Source organism: Homalodisca vitripennis, chromosome X (assembly GCF_021130785.1).
Source record: "Homalodisca vitripennis isolate AUS2020 chromosome X, UT_GWSS_2.1, whole genome shotgun sequence".
NCBI lineage: Eukaryota > Metazoa > Arthropoda > Insecta > Hemiptera > Cicadellidae > Homalodisca > Homalodisca vitripennis.
Window position 1 is genome coordinate 125,283,356 of NC_060215.1, and position 18,557 is coordinate 125,301,912.

An 18,557-nucleotide genomic window follows, 5' to 3' on the forward strand; every position below is an offset into this window, starting at 1 on the left:
AAGAAAATGGACTTTTCCACGCGAGACCTAGGCCTGACCACGGACATCCCCGTCTACCTGAATGAATCCCTGTCACCAGAGCGGAGGAGGCTGCTCGCCCAGGTACGGCAGCTGAGGATGGAACGGGCATACAAGTACATCTGGCTGCGGAACGGCAACATATTGCTGAGGAAGGAAAAAAAATCACCAGTAGTATAATAGAAACAAAGTAAGTAGAATGAACACATATTTTGCTGTATTGTTCAATTTAATTACCAATCGATTTAATCTAATGTAATGTCGATCTAATCTAATTAGATGTAGATTTAATCCAATTAAGCATCGATTTAATCTAATTTAATGTTGATGTAATCTAATTTAATTTCGATTTAATCTAATTTGATGTCGATTTAATCTAGATAAATGTCGAATTTTGACAAATTCCAATATTACTTTAAATATTGTACAGCAAAATATTCGGAGTATGAGATCAAATTTTGACGCTTTTCTATCCGAAATTACAACCTGGGATAGGTACCCGGATATTATAATTTTTACTTAAATATGGATTAACTCTTATGAGACAAATTATTATAACATAGGCCTACCTTATTATGATTTGATAATAAATGCCAACGATAATCGTCGTTCTGGTGGAGTAGCTATTTACGTGAAAAGTGATATTAATGTATTAGAACGGGGAATACCAAAATTATTATCAGCTGATATGATCAAAATTAGTTTTATGTAGCCTATTTAGGTAGTGAATTCCATATTTTGGCAATCTATAGATTGCTGCAATTTACAGCACATTACTTTATGGATGAGTTACGTATGCATTTAATGAAAAATAAATTTGACAAACAATTTAAGAATTTAATATTTTTGGGAGATATTAATTTGGATTTGCTTTCTTCAGAGAGTAACGATATAGACAATTATAAAATACTATTGGCCAGTTTTGGCTTTGAATCATCGATAAATGAGCCGTCCCGGGCAACCAATATGTCACAGACATGTATTGATCATGTGTTTATTAGATTAGTAAGCAAACGTGAGATTGAGTTTGAAGCACAAGTTTTGCAGACTCAGGTAACGGACCATTACATGACGGTGCTGCGGCTGTGGTGTGCGGGTGTGTTGAGGGGGGGGGGCGGTAGGCCGAGCCGGTCTAACAGCTGACTGCCGCCTCGGCCTCCCCCGCCCGCGCCCCGCGTCCATATGGCGTCAGGTCTGTTATGATAAACTGATAAGTATACTTCGTACTGTAGACTGGTCAATCGTTAGGTCGCAGACTGATGCATCTTATGCATATGATCTGTTTGAAACACAGCTTAACACTTGTATATCTGCTTGTACGGTAGAATCTGAATGTAAATACAGCTTTAATAAAAGACTTGGATCTCAACTAGTATATGCAGAAGGATTGAGAAAAGAAATTATTTATATAATAAAATAAAATATAGACCTTTAGAGGATAAATGTAGGAAATATGATTTAAATTATAGAAAACAAGCTAAGAAAAGATATAAGATTTGCAAAGCTGTCGTATTATGCAAATGAGTTTGAAAAAAATGTAGGCCATATGGAACACTATAAACAGAATAACATGTCAGAGTAAATCTAGTAATAAGATATCTTTAAATTTTAATGGACAAATTAATGATAATTTTAAGGATATAGCTGAAGAGTTTAATAGGTATTTTCTTGGCGTTGTTCAAGAAGTTGTGGGAAGCTATACGTTAAGTGAAAATTTTAAAAATGTGACATATTATTCCAATAGTTTTCCGGCACATTATGAAGTAAGTGAACTCGTTTTTTATGGAGCCAGTTTTAAGTTCAGATGTAGAGAAGGTTATTAAAACCGCAGAGTAATAAGGTACATACCTTATTACTCTGTGATTAAAACCTTAAAAAACAGTAAATCACCAGATTTAGATGGTCTCCATTCTAACATGCTGAAACTAATATATCCAACAATACTGGACATTTTAACTTTCATTGTGAATTTCAGTTTCTAAACAGGAGTATTCCCCCAAAAGTTGAAAAACGCAGTAGTCATACCTATTTACAAAGTGGGTCCATCTAATGTATGCTCTAATTTTAGACCCATATCTTTAGTTTCAACCTTTTCTAAGGTTTTGAAAAGATTATGAAAGAAAAAAATGTTGCTTTTCTTAAATGAAAATATATATTTTTTTTTTTTTTGTCAAAGAATCAGTACGGGTTTAGGGCAGGACTCAGTACTGAGTTAGCCTTGTGCAGCTTCATGGAGAAGATTAATGCGGGGATAAACGATGGGAAATTTGTAACTGGACTGTTTATTGATATTAAGAAGGCATTTGACACCGTAGATCATGAAATTTTGCTAGAAAAATTGGGGAGGAACGTACATTACAAATTTAAAACCACTTGTTACTTTGCAGAAAGTGTTTGTAAGAATTATTCTGAAGAAAAGTAGACTTGATTCGTCTTTTCCATGTTTTATCCAGCTAAGAATATTACCATTGAGATCTCTTTTCATATTTAAAACCTTGAAATTCGTATTTAATAATAAAAAATTTTAAAATAATGAAATTTGGCATACAATGAATACAAGAAGCATTTGTAATATCTTTGTTCCGAAACCTAATTTAACTTTTTATACTAAAACATTTAATTTATTAGCACCATGTCTATTTAATAAACTGAGTGACGATATTAAATTACAAACAAACTATAGATTATTTGTTGAACTAGTGTACCGAATGACGATAACACATCGGGGTGGTGACTTCTGAGCTCGTAGTAATAAATACTCGAATTGCAAAGTTTACTTATAACTTCAATTTAATTAATGAAACTTATAAGCACCACTTTTAGTTGGTAAAATTAAATGTATGCCTTGCCACGTTGCTGCCAATTAGAGTACAAGAACTAAAAATGTATATCTGATAGGTGGGCCTAAAATATTCCATGTTCTATGGAATTATGCCTACGATATTTCACTTTATAAAACTTTAAGATTTTACTTCCCTTCGCAATATGTTGACTCACAACACGGGCATCGGCGTCTTGGCATGAGACGTTGAAGCTGTAGTCTAAGAAGGGTTATTTCTAGTCGGCAATTACTAGAAGAGGAGAAGTTATGAAAGTGGTAGCCATCTACTCAAATAATACGTGAGCTCGCCCAAAACAGATTCGCGACGGTATTAGCCATTTAATGAGACAAAAAACTTATCACGACGTGCTCGTCAGAAGGACGACGCCACAACTTGTATCCATTTCAATCAAGCAAATAAAAGATCTTCGAGGGTAAGTTACTTTACTATTTACAACTTTACTTTACGTTACATTCATTTTTATATGTTTGGCATCAATGGGCTAATTTTAATAATACGAAAATATAAATTTTACTTACGGACATAGCGCGCGAGGTGAAATCGGTCACGTAGTTGGGCTGCTACGAAGGGTTACAATAAGATATTCATACGCGTGCCAATTAGGTAGTAAGTCCGCCGATAATTTAGTTCCGGAACATTGGATAAATAAATAATATTAAGTTGTACTGGCTAAACTAGGCTGTGAAATGTTGCATTATATAAAATGGTACTAACTAACGGTACACTAGTCAGGGTGTGGTTGCTAACTCAGGAGAATCCTGAGACTTTATTGTGTATTGTGCGATGACATTACATAAATAAATTGACAAAATAGGTTTTTGTTTTAAGGAGACATTGTTAGGTAACAACGGTAGGCATCCATATAGGTTTCATGTGTACCTTTGTATGTATGTATGTATGCGGTATGTATGTATAGGTATGTATCACTATAAGTGTGTGTGTGTGTGTGTGCGCGTGTGTGTGTGTGTGTGTGTGTGTGTGTGTGTGTGTGTGTGTGTGTGTGTGTGTGTGTGTGTGTGTGTGTGTGTGTGTGTGTGTGTGTGTGTGTGTGTGTGTGTGTGTGGCGTGTGCATAAGTGTAAATATGATTGATTTAGGCATTTTGTTATGAACAGAAAGTATTTTGTTTTTTGCATGTTGGACTTGATTATTGTAATTAGTTCTATTTTTAGTAAATATAAAAAGGTATAATATTTTGTTTTGTTTTTAAGCTATTTAATTAGTTCAGTTTGTAGATTAGTACGTTGAAATGTATAAGGTTTGGTATAAAAGCACATCTTTTGTTTTTATTTTTTATTTGTTATATCAGAGTAGAGTTGTTAATTATAAACTAATGCTCTTGAACGCATTAATTTTTAATCGTTGTAATTATTATGATGGAACCCCTAGATGGGCTAATTAGTAGCCTTAGGGGCCCTATTATTTTCCTTTTGGGGTCAGCCTGGGTCTTAGAATATGTATAATTTTACTATTCCATTGTTTTGAGATTTAAAAATGTTAAATATGTTTTTTAAAGTACGACTTCATGAGGAGAATCAAGATATTTACTATTTATTTTTATAAAAAATAATTATAAAGTGCATAATCCACCTTTCTTAATTTCTTTGATGAGTAGTAAATATGGTGTTAAATAGGTACCATTTAAGGTAAAGATCTAAATATAACCCTAAATATTTAACAAATTAAAGTACAGTACTTCAATATTAGAACATGAGCAACCATACAAACATTGGTGCTTGTAAAAGACCAAATTAAAAAGATTTTGTCAATATTCTTTTGGTAACTTGTGATAAAAAAACCATTAAAAGTTTAGACTTTTAGGCATTTTTACGCAAAAAACAATAGACCCTAAAATCCCGCCCTGAGCTGCCCCAAAATCTAATTCATATATATATATATATATATATATATAAATTATATAAATTATATATATTTAAAAATCATTGGTTTCCTATTGTTAGTATTAACTACATTTACTTTTACAGTATAATTACTCTGGTCATCATTGAACAGCAATTTTATTTGAGCTAGTGATAATATTACTTGCACTGGAACCGCCTGCATTAGTACATGTAGAGCGGGCATTACTAAACGGACGCTTCACAGCACTCCAATCACTTGAGGAATTACATCTCAAAAGCTAATCTGTCACCTAGTTTCTCTATATTTGGATTGGCATTAGGTCCCTCATAATTGAAAATGGTTGGTTGAATGTTAAAAATTTTTTGATATAACCATTGTTATAAAGAAATGCCATTCATTTCACCTTTTTTAAAAAAAATAATTGAGAATTTGTTTAGCATTAACCAGAAACATTTATTCCGAATTGGTAGGTGTTTCTTTGTTGAAAGCACTTTACTTCAACTAGATTTGTAGGGGGTATTTTGAGATATTCCGCAATTTTGTGTACATAATTATTATTTGAGCTTTAAGTGAATCAAAGTGATAAGCATGATTATTTGTTCGGTCAATACAAAGTAAGCTCCAGTGCAATCCCCATCCTCCCTGGTGAGATCGGCACTGTTACTCACACACAACAGAAAATAGTTACTAAAATATTTGTGATCTCACTCTCAGTAAACTAGACTGTATCTGATTAATTGTGTTGAAGAAGGGCCGCATAAAAAAAATTTTGGTCATCAAGACATTCAGACATACACTTTCTAGGATCTCCTCGTCTATCTACTTGGGTTTACTCCAATCCTTAAATTTTAGCTTACCTCTATTTAACTCTTCATTTAATAAGCGTAGTTTGAATTTTTAAGTTTTTACTTTGGATTTGATATATGTCATTTTTACCGCTGAGTGTGGCATTCAGATTTTTTACATTCTTTACATCCTGAACTAAGCGTCTCTAGCGAAGTCTAGCGTTTTCGATTATTTCTCTCGATCTTAAATCTGGCTGAGAGCTCGACGATTTCAAAATGAGAAGAATCCAAATCGTTATCTTTCAGATCGATTAGTTTTTGCTCTGATTCCACTATATTTATAAGATATGTAATTCTGCTGATCATAGGAGCTGTGTCTATATCAGGATAGTTTGAACTGAGATAATTTATTTCCAAACTAATACTTGCAACCAAGTCCTGAACATCAAGCTCTGTGTTACTTGCCATGATTGTAGCAAAATGCGACAGATCGTGTGATGTCTGTATTAAGCAAATGCCTTCATAAAAAAGAACACACTATCTGCACCACAGTAACGGTAAGTTATTGCCGTTGCCCAGCGGTAGACGCATATTATGGCCACAGAGTGTTGCTACCTAGCCGTAGAGCAGCTAACGATGTCTAATATCTTCTAAAGTCAGTAATCGGCGTGCAGAGCATAAAATAAGAGCCGTGCAATAGATAGTCAAAAACTTGTCATTGCTGTTACGGGAATCGATCTCGGGTCACTGGAAAATGATAAGCATCAGTCCAGCACTCTAGTCACTGGTCCACGACCCACAGTTGAGTGTTACGGGTAGTTTGCCGTATATAAGTCGCTCAGCTCAGAGAACTGATAAAAGCACCAGGATGGAAGCGTTATATTTTATCATATTGAGGTTATGTTACAGGACACACTACATATTGAGTAACAAAACATTGTCATTATTTTGGTTACAGTTACTATAAAGAAATTAATAGTTCATAACACTGAATTTAAATAGCTGTTATGAGCCGCACAAATAACTCACTCTGTTCAATACAAGCTATCCAGTCAATGAAATTCACTCACATCAGTCCGGTACCACTGTTTCCACACGAAGTAGGAACATGTTCCTATGTTCCATTTTCTCTGAGTATTTCTTTCTGCACTATAATAGGCGTAGGACCTTTATCTCGTTTTGAAAGTACTCTGTAAATTACTCATATGTTTTAACATCCAGTGGTAGATCAACCAGATTTGAAAGTTTTTATATCACTCCCTCCATTTTTTCATTGGCAACCTCTAGGATACTATTGAATTGAACATTCTGGTTCCTGCTTTAATTTTCAAGATTTTCTAACTTAGTCTGTGTTGTTTTTAGTTTCTTTACATTATCAACAAATGAATTAATATTAGCTTCATAGTTATAAAATTCTAAAGGATTTTTTAATTTGGATAGTTGTAAGACAATATTCTGTTCATAGGAGAAAAATTGTAACTTAATAGTCTCCTCCATTTTTAACAAGAAATCCTCATGCAACGTATTTATTGAATCTTTTCTGACCAATAGCTGTTTTATATCATTTTTATACTGTACGTTTTACTTGTACAGTTTTGCACTTCAAAGATTCACGGTGCTAATAATAATAATAATCACTTTATTGAATGCTTTTAACAATTTTTACATCTTATCGCAATCGTCAATGGTTTAAGTCAATTTACACGATTTCATGTACACATTCAAGCAACCTAATAATCACAATTCATACAATCATTTAGGACACATTCACATTGACCTCAGATCCAGCACTCTCATATATCCCAGCGGCTTATCATGAACTCATCAACAGAGTAGAAAGCCTTGGATACAAAAGGAGTTTTAGACGCGTTTTAAATTAGTTTTGATTATTGAACATTTTGATTTCTTCAGGGAACCTGTTGATTAATCTGACACCAACTTCTTGCGGTAGATGTTGCGCTAATGTCAATCTGCGTTGATCAGTTCTACAGAGCTAACGACCCATACGATTCCACGTCGATTCTTGTAACTCAGCACATTTAAAATGCAGTCAATTATTGTATTGGGAGCACAACGCGAAATTATTACTCTCAGGTAATACATCATTACAAACGGTACAGTCACTTGTGTTATGGTGGGAAAGTTGATAAGCACGGAACACCAGATAAGCACGTATACACTTCTAGACTACCTGGATTACTGTGAGACTTAATACTCAAGTTGTCCCTTCCTCTCGCATTAAATCCGTGGACGCTAATGCCCTGTGTCAAATTATATTTCTATCGGCAATACAGGCCCACGTCCAGGATATAGAGGTAAGGCTAATTCAATAATCCAAATTCCATAAGGCATCTCTGCAAGTCTCTACATTTTGAATTTGCAATGATTCTGATTTCCGTCTTTTGAAGGTGAAAAGCTCTTTTAAAATTTGTATTTTGCGTAGCCCTGTTACTCTTTAGTAGTTATTAATATTCTTTCAATGTTCTTTGAACTAAATTGCCGAAATGAAAACCTAATTACTACTAGGCACACGTGGTAATCTTTTACCTAACATGTAGAAAGAATAACTTCAAAACCTAAAAGTCTTTAACTATTAAGATATCATAAAACATTGTGTTATTTAAAACTTATCGAAAATTGTTTAGCGTTAAAATTATATATATATATATATATATATATTATATAATTATATATATGTATATATATATATATATATATATATATATATATATATATATATTATAAGAGAGAGAGAGAGAGAGAGAGAGAGAGAGAGAGAGAGAGAGAGAGAGAGAGCAGCGAACTTTCAGAGTGTACGTGCGCGCGTCGACCGTCAGTATCGCCATGAGTCAGATTCACGTCGTGATTTGTTTGTTTATGCCTCTCTTTCTATACCACACGTGAATTAGTCACTTCAGTTAGTGCTCAGCTTCGGATAGGCACCCTGTATTTGCAGTTCAGTAGTCTTATTGTTTTATTAGAAGGTTAATTATTTAGAGCCTTTATTTTTTCAAATAGTCTTGCTGTCCTGGAACAAAAGAACCGTAAGCATCCCTACTGTAATTTAATATGTTAGATTACCAACATTTTTTAATTTAAATCAAAAATAACTAACTACAAACTTTGTAAAACACAATATTTCACAGACTCGTGTTTCTGGTTTAAAACAACTTCAGAGTATATTTCAATAACTTCTAAAATATATAAATAAACTAATAAATAAATGTAAATATGAAAAAAATTGTAACAGATTAATATTATAGTAACACACTTGTAATTTTACTTATTTTTCGCTACTTAGGTATCATTAAAACTAAGTTAAGTCAGTTAATGTTTAATATAACTTTTTTCAAATTTGAGATTACCTTTTTTTGTAGATTGATATTTTTTTGATCTTTACCGTAATTTAAATGTGGGAGTCTTTTGTGTAAAAGTTTTCTCCCTTTCATTCAATACTTAAAATTTGCGTATTCTTTTCAATCGTTTTGTAAATATGGTCAGCGTTAAATAATTGTTCGGAGAAATTTTATTTTATTTTAAACATATAATTTGTTTTAAAATTTCTATTTGTATTAATTTAACATGTATAATTACAGAAAATATTTGTTTAACTTGTAATAAGATAAGTAAGTCAGAGATAATGGAGTAATTTTCACTAAAGGATTAAATTCTATAATTATGCTAGCGGTAAAAGAAAATAAAATATTCATTTTATTTTGGGTTTTAAAACCATCTTCAGAGTATATTTCAATACCTTCTAAAATATATAAATAAACAAGTGTAAATATGAAGAAAATTTTACAAGATTAATATTATAGTGACACATTTGTAATTATATTTATTTTTCGCTACTTAAGTATCATTAAAACTAAGTTAAGTCAGTAAATATTTAATATAACTTTTTTCAAATTTGAGATTATCTTGTTTTGTAGATTGATATTTTTTTGATCTTTACCGTAATTTAAATGTGGGAGTCTTTTGTGTAAAAGTTTTTTCCCTTTCATTCAATACTTAAAATTTGCGTATTCTTTTTAATAGTTTTGTAAATATGGTTAGTGTTGAATAATTGTTCGGAGAAATTTTATTTTATTTTAAACATATTATTTATTTTTAAATGTCTTTTTGTATTAATTTAACATGTCTAATTACAGAAAATATTTGTTTAACTTGTAATAAGATAAATAAGTCAGAGATAATGGAGTAATTTTCACTAAAGGATTAAATTCTATAATTATGCTAGTGGTAAAAGAAAATAAAATATTCATTTTATTTTGGGTTTAAACCATCTTCAGAGTATATTTCAATACCTTCTAAAATATATAAATAAACAAGTGTAAATATGAAGAAAATTTTACAAGATTAATATTATAGTGACACATTTGTAATTATATTTATTTTTCGCTACTTAAGTATCATTAAAACTAAGTTAAGTCAGTTAATATTTAATATAACTTTTTTCAAATTTGAGATTATCTTGTTTTGTAGATTGATTTTTTTTATATTTACCGTAATTTAAATGTGGGAGTCTTTTGTGTAAAAGTTTTCTCCCTTTCATTCAATACTTAAAATTTGCGTATTCTTTTTAATAGTTTTGTAAATATGGTTAGTGTTGAATAATTGTTTCGGAGAAATTTTATTTTATTTTAAACATATTATTTATTTAAAAAAGTCTTTTTGTATTAATTTAACATGTCTAATTACAGAAAATATTTGTTTAATTTGTAATAAGATAAGTAAGTCAGAGATAATGGAGTAATTTTCACTAAAGGATTAAATTCTATAATTATGCTAGTGGTAAAAGAAAATAAAATATTCATTTTATTTTGGGTTTAAACCATCTTCAGAGTATATTTCAATACCTCCTAAAATATATAAATAAACAAGTGTAAATACGAAGAAAATTTTACAAGATTAATATTATAGTGACACATTTGTAATTATATTTATTTTTCGCTACTTAAGTATCATTAAAACTAAGTTAAGTCAGTTAATGTTTAATATAACTTTTTCAAATTTGAGATTATCTTGTTTTGTAGATTGATTTTTTTTATATTTACCGTAATTTAAATGTGGGAGTCTTTTGTGTAAAAGTTTTCTCCCTTTCATTCAATACTTAAAATTTGCGTATTCTTTTTAATAGTTTTGTAAATATGGTTAGTGTTGAATAATTGTTCGGAGAAATTTTATTTTATTTTAAACATATAATTTGTTTTAAAATTTCTTTTTGTATTAATTTAACATGTATAATTACTGAAAATATTTGTTTAATTTGTAATAAGATAAGTAAGTCAGAGATAATGGAGTAATTTTCACTAAAGGATTAAATTCTGTAATTATGCTAGCGGTAAAAGAAAAAAAATAATATTCATTTTCCTTTAACTAATGGTAAAGAAATATGAATTTCTTTAATAATATAAAGAAATAAAGTACATTTCTTCCATGTAGGATTAATTCCACCAACTCTAACAATATAAGGACATCATTGGTTGCACTCGTCTCAGAACCTACAACCACGCAGCATTCTTTTAGAGAAAAAAAGAAACACTTCTGATTTTAAACATTACTGTTTATCATGCGATAAATGATGTTAAGAACCCAAAATGTACCTCTAAATATCGTATACTAATTAACGAGACATTTAACATATAAATATGATAGCAATGGAAGTTAGGCTCTTAGTGAAGGCTAGGCTCTTAGATTTAATTGATTTGGCGTTACTACAGACACTGCCTATCATAGCCTCTGTTATACAGATTTTTGAAAGCCTTAGCCGGGTGACAGTCACAATCATCCGAATATTTCAAACAACTTAATTTGCTAGTAATTAACTTGAAAACTAGTGCCATTTTGTCTGTGAAAGATCTGCGAGATACTGCAATTAAAATAAGTGTGAGGTATTGTAATTGAAATAAGTAGTTTGATATAGATTTTACTGATAAATATCTTGAAATAAAATTAAAATATTATGATAAAGATCGTCTAGTTATACATAATGTGCCTGGAAAGGAAATTGTTATCAGGTGCTTGATTTTTGGTATATAAAAATAGAGAAAAAAATTGTAGGGAAAACGTAAAAAATTATTATAACCTATACAATAAATATTTTTATTCAAACCGATTGCATTTCATTGTTTTTCTTGCATACGGATGATTATTTTATCGATTTTCTACTACCGTATAGTAATTTTTATATTAGTTCTTAATTCCAACAATAATCATATGCACTATCTACTAAGTAGACCTATTACTAGCATAAATGTTTGTCAGTAACATTATTGTTTTGTTTTGTTTTTACTTTAACGTGACGCATGAATTTTGTGAAGGGTTTTTGGTATTGTATTGTTCTCTTTTATTTCCTCGCGTACACCGTGTATAATGAAATTCTTTATTTCAAACCACTCATGCACTGTATAAAGAGCCAAATTTGGAATAATAATTACACTAATTAAAATAAAACTACATAAAACGCATTTCCTATTTTTATCTTTTTATTCAAACCAAAAATCTAATTTTATAAATGGAATTGTAACCTATATTTAAAAACTGTTTTCTGTAACTCAGGTATAATTGAGCAGGTTTTGTTCATTTACCGCGGGCGACGCCTGCTCTGTGAACACGCAAAACGCCGTGCTACACTTTACAAGGGAGTCTGGCTGTTATAGTATATAAAACATAGGCTTTATATAATCTATTCAATGATTCTTATACACAAAAACACTAATTATTACAATATAAAATATGTAAAGTAAATACAGAACGTATAATACAATTGTAATACCAGTAACGCATATTTATGGAAAACGTGTGAAAGCGTATTTGTTAAAAATAATAAACAGACATATATTAAATATGGGCAAAGAAATAATTCTTTTATTATAGACCAAAATTTCAAATGGAAATTAATCATTGTGTACCATAACGTAATGAAAGGTCTCAATAATAATAATATGTATTGTCTTTTTCGTTGTTATCACATTTTTGTTGCTTTTTACATGTAATATGCGTTTGTTTGCAATTAATTTACTATTGCCTAATGTGTCAGTGTTTCCGCATAGTATCTACTGCTGTTTTTGGAAAATCTGCATATTCGTTGTTTTAATTTTGAAATGAAGTAAATATTATGTCTCTAAATTTAATCATTTGTTATTTTAAATAAAACTGTGTGGTAGTAAATGTACCTCTTTTAAAAAAATATTTTATATAATTTTAGTATTAATTCGAAAAATAAATAACAAAAGTCGAAAATAAATAACAACAGCAGCAGGAACAAGAGAAATTATACAGATGATCCTAAATTTATTACGCAATATTTCCCGGGGCTACATAAAACTAACAATATATTACAAACGACCTACAACATTGTAGAATCATCCCCCGTGAAAAATAGTTTGTAAAACCCCCGAGAATTATTTTTAGTAAAGCCCCTAATCTAAAGAATCTTCTGGTAAGTCCTAAATTATTGCCTAACCAAATTCCAAATTCAGATGCTGATAAAAAGTTTTAAGGTTGCCATTCTTGCGAAGACAAGCGTTGTGCTACGTGCAAAATTCTAAATCCTTCTAAAACTTTTACAAGTAGCACAACTAATAAAACATATCAAATTTGAAATAACATCAACTGTAAATCGAAGAATGTAATCTATCAGTTGTCATGCAAATTTTGTTCCAAGGACTATATTGGTTTAACGATAAATCCCTTGAATATTATTATGAATAACCATCGGTCTTCATCCAACAAAAAAGACGACAAATTGGTTTCACAACATGCATTGGCTCATAACGAAATATTTAATAATTGTTACACATTAAAATGGATTTTTAAAGTACCAGAAGATTCTTCCAAAATTCAATTAGAAAATTTAGAACAAGCATATCAAATTAGTCACTAAGTCAAAATTACCTTTTGGATTAAATAAGAAATGATCTGTTTAAACTAGTCTAAATTAATCTAGCAAATCTAAAACAATGTATTGTCTATATTTTAATTAATTTTTTATGAATGTACAACTCTAAATCAACAAAATTGTTAATATTTAATTTAATTAAGCTGTTAGAACGCCTTTTTATATTACAAAATCTAAATTTTAACACAAAGCCCTTTCTTATAATATACCAAGGATTTTTAAAAAATACACTATAAGTCAGAATAGACCTTTTCAGCTGATTATAAAAATTTTTGTTTACATTTATTTACTAGCTTATATACACTTTTTGTATCGTTTTTGAAAACGACAATATTAGTCGAAATATTTAAAGGTTAAGACAGGGATTGTATTTTCTCTATTTTTTAGCCTAATATTTTAATCTAAGGGTTATTGGTTATTACTGTAACTCCGTGATCAATGATATAACCGTAGTAGTACTTAGTGAGAAGCTGCAAAGAACTCAAAACTATTGTATACGTTACGTTTACGATGTGAGACGGGAGCAGCACATCACACCGTACTATATTCAGTCAAATATTCTAAAATTAAAAGATCAAAGATCCATTAAAATTCTAAAACTAGTTCATTCAATATTAAAATTTGGTTTTCCAAGATATTTTTCTGAATATTTTAAATCTGTGTGTCATGTAGGTTTAAGTGTAAGTCCTTTCATGTAATGGCTTGTAGGTTGTGGAATGCCCTTCCCCAATTACTTCCATCGATAGCTATTCCCCGTTTGTGGCGAAACTGAAAGATATCTATCTTAAGCGGTTAGCCGAGGCAGGTCCGGTCTGAGATGCTGTGGGCGTGACACTGACAGACGGGCGAATGTGAGATTGTGTGTTATAAAAGTTAAAGGACTCATTACCAATAACTAGTTTTATGTATATATTAAAAATATAATTTATTTCATATGTTTTAAGAATTACAGAAGTGGCTAACTTATTAGTTTACTAAATTTTAATTTTATCGTGTTAAAATATTATATTAATTTCACCACATTGTTTAAATCTGATTATTTCTTTTTTATTTGATTTTTAAGGTAATACTTAATTAATGTTTTAAATTTTACGTTGTCGCAGGTTAAGTGTAAGAAAGGGCCATGCGGCCCTAACTTTGCCTGTGTAAATAAAGAATTTTTCATTTAGAACGTGACAACTTTAATAGAAGCCATATAAACAAAAAAAATAAAAAAATAAAAAATAAACCCACAGCACGAATGTTCACGAAACAGTATCCAAGAACAATGATTGGTGTAAACAATGGAAATACACGAACTACAAGAATAACGTTTATTCCAACAGACTTTTATGTGTACGATTCTCTTAAATGCAATAAGCATAGTTAAGTAGGCTACCAATTTAATTTTAAGACTTTCAATTTATTTAAAACAAATTATGCTAAAATTTTCAATTGGACTTTGTTGCACGAAGATGTTGGGTTTTAATTATGTCCTCAGATAAATTGTAGTTCTTTGCTTTTGGAATGAATTTTTATATTTATATAATTTATATTTCATTTTTTACTTGTTACATAATATGTTACATGATGTATTGTTCATTTGTTACTGTCATAGTTAAAATGTTATATTATTGTTGATGTATTATTATTATTTTAATTACTGAAGTAATGTTTTGAGTTATTATTATAATGAATATCGACATGTATATCGTAGATGATGTACAGTAAAATGAGTTAGTACTCTCAGCAAGAAAAAGGAAAAGTTAGAGTTGGATTGGTTCACCAAGTTAGAGGTTAGTTATTGTTAACACACAACACGATCACAATTACTACTTTTCACAACACAGCCAGTTATCTGTCTGGTCATATGATTTGTAAAACATGTTAACGTGGATTATGTAAGAACAGCTGTGGTCCACACGGACGTTATCGATCATTACTACATTACCGGCCTGACTATCTGTTAATGAGTTTGAAGTAACATAAAAGAGTCAAATTCCTTCAACGCTGCATGGCTGTCAGTGAATATATTAAGCGCCTTACTCTTATACAGCAGACGAAGATTCTCAAGAACGTACTCCATTATGGCTTCGACCTTTTCTAAAGGCTTTTGGGTAAGGACCCATAGGGATTAACATTCCCTGCATGGCGAGTTCTGTAATTCTACCTCCTGCGATACTTTCTATTTTGGAGCCATCCGTGAACCATTGTTGGAGCTCTACTATTGGAAGTTTTATTACCACTCTAGAAGGTATCACAGGTAACCCGTAAGCAGTGGCGTAATCAAGAGGGGATGTGGGGGATATAAACCTCCCTAAGCGGCCAAAATCTTTTTTTTTTAAGTACAGCATCAATTCAACTTATTTAAAACACAGCCTATCGATTTCTTTCCATTTAGATTTCGTCCAATTTTTTCGTACCTCCTGTATGGTGTGGTCTTCAATCATACTCATGTCCCTCCAAACTAAGTCCTGTTTACGCCACTGGCCTGAAGTGTAGAAGGAAAATCTATGGTATATAGTGCCAGAGATCATATTGGAAGACATCTCCCTGGATCAAGGTGTAAGTTTTACAATGCCCATTGTTGTAGCCCTAGGCAGTATGAGACATCCCAAATTGTTTCTTATATCTTCCAATGAACAGCCTTGCATTACAATAAATTAATCGGACAATATAAGGAATAGATTTTAAAATACTGGCGTAATAAAGAATGTTAAAAATTCCGTCATTTGGAATAGAGTTTTAAATGGGGCATTCGATAGTGATTTCTGATTTCAAAGTTCTGGTCATATTAAAAATGGGTTTTTTAAGATAAATTCAGTACTGAATCTTAAACTAAACAGTAGATTGTACGGCCAGAATCCATATTAAAATGTTTCAACACATAATTCTGTTTAGGTGACTTATTATCGCTCAGAGAACTTAGGGATAGTCCTAATTTATTATTTTGGGTAGGGTACTTTTTTGGGAAAGATTTCCGCCACTTTAATACCTAATTCTACTTATAAATGGTATACATTTGAATATTCTCTAATGATATTCCTATTGGGTGAAAGTAAATTGAAAAGTTTATTTGAATCCGTTTTTATTTGTACTAAATTAAAACTGTTTACCTTTTTGTTCACTCTAAGTGGCATGATTTATACACATATGTTTTCTTGTGAGTATGGGAAAAAGCAGTAATAGGTCAGAAGGAGATTAGGTTTTTATAGACACAAATTAAACGTTTTTAGACCAAAAGGTGCTTAGCAGTCAAAGTTTAATTGTGTTAAAATGGGATGACCCATATTAGATTTATTACTATACTGCAGTTCTATGTAGTAACCAAAAGGCAAACTCGATCAGCACTGATAAAAAATTATCTTGATATTCTGTTTATGACAGTAATTTTGTCGTATAAAAGACTACTAGTCTTTCACGATAGATGATAATTTCAAAAGAATGACCCAAGACTAATTATGTATTTTAGTTGGCCAGTCATAAAAATGCTCATTATACAAAGTTTTAATAAATCACAAATTCATCTTCGGACATACATATGTATAGATCAAAATCGTATTTTTGCTATTGTTTATATTTCACTGTCTTCATGATCCGGTTTGAACAATCTTCCCATTTTATTTCAAAATAAAACTTTCTTTCAGCAAATTTGATACTTTATAGATTTTACATTTGATTTACAATTTAAAATGTTTTAAGATGGCATGACGAATTTAGCCAGGGTTTTTTGCTACCCCTTTCCCACCGTGTCTAGAAACTGGATATAATAACTTTCTGACATGCCTGTCTTTTCTGCATCGCAAATGGGTTGTTCGAGGAATCAAATCCACATAGCCTCTACAGATATGTCCTATAAAAATACTAAGTCATATGACGTTACAATTGAAATTCTGATGCCCCATATAACATTTATCATGTCCCATAAATAATACTGGGGATTTTTACTGTATTCGTTTTAAATAATTCGATTCATCCTGGAATTAGTACATATAGTTAGTTATACGTACATAATTGCTATTGTAAATAACGAAGTTGGCGTTTTATTATAATTTAATAGACAATTTACAGGATGCTGATTAAGCTATATTTTTAAAGAAGTTCAGTAGTCATTCCCAAAGTGTGAAGTTAAATACAATGGAAGGAATATTTGAGGTTGGTAAATATTAAAATAGAAAACGGACACTATTGTGAATACGCGTTTTGATGTTGAGACATCACTATCGAAGCAGTACAGAATTGCAATATTTCAGCACTGAGTGGCGTTATATTACAATGAAACGGAATTAAAATAGTTTTAAAAACGCCTTGTAGGCCTGCCGGTACGGCTAGGCTGTGGACAGGTTCGAGACTAAAACTGCCCGGTGGTTGTTATCATTGTCGTTATCAGCTGAGTAAGGGCCGGTTGATCGTGATCGGCTTTTCTTCCCTTGTTTTAGAGCTTTGAACGAACACTTATTTCATTTCATAGTTCACTTCAATCGTACTCTCTAAAATGCCACTTAAAACAATTAACTACTTAAAGTTTTTGTCTTTGTTAAGTTAAGAGTTTTTCAACTGGAACATCAATGTAAAGGTTTGATATCGAAAAAGGCTAGATTTCATGTGAGTGAATTTAGACATTTATAGTGTTTGTTAAATGATATCCAAAGAATTTTTAAGCTGAGATTGTTTTCTGGGAAGAGACAACGAGGCTACGTTATGCAAAGCTGATAAAGCCAACACTACATTAATACATTTTTAAATTTATTGAAAATACTCAAATTTGAGAATTTAAGTACTACCATCTAAACAAAATTACAAAATTATTGAGCCACATCAAGATTGTATTTACTGAGGAAGAAGTAAAATATTTATGTGTGGCAAACACCGGTTGTTACAATGTTGCCTACAACAAGTTTACAAATATGGCATTTCAATCAATCAAGCAACTAAACCTGTAGTAGATTACTATTAATATAAAATGGTTAAAACACCTTTGACAACAATCACAGCTTAAATAATTCTCTGGATCCGTTGAGCAAGCTAAAAGTCTCAACACGAAGTCACACAAACTCTACCTCCTTTAGATTTAGCTTACAAGTGAGCTATTAAATGTGCTACAAGAGAGTCTACATCAAATTATTTCTCTGTTTCAATTGTAAATGTATTCCTGAACGCATGGCCT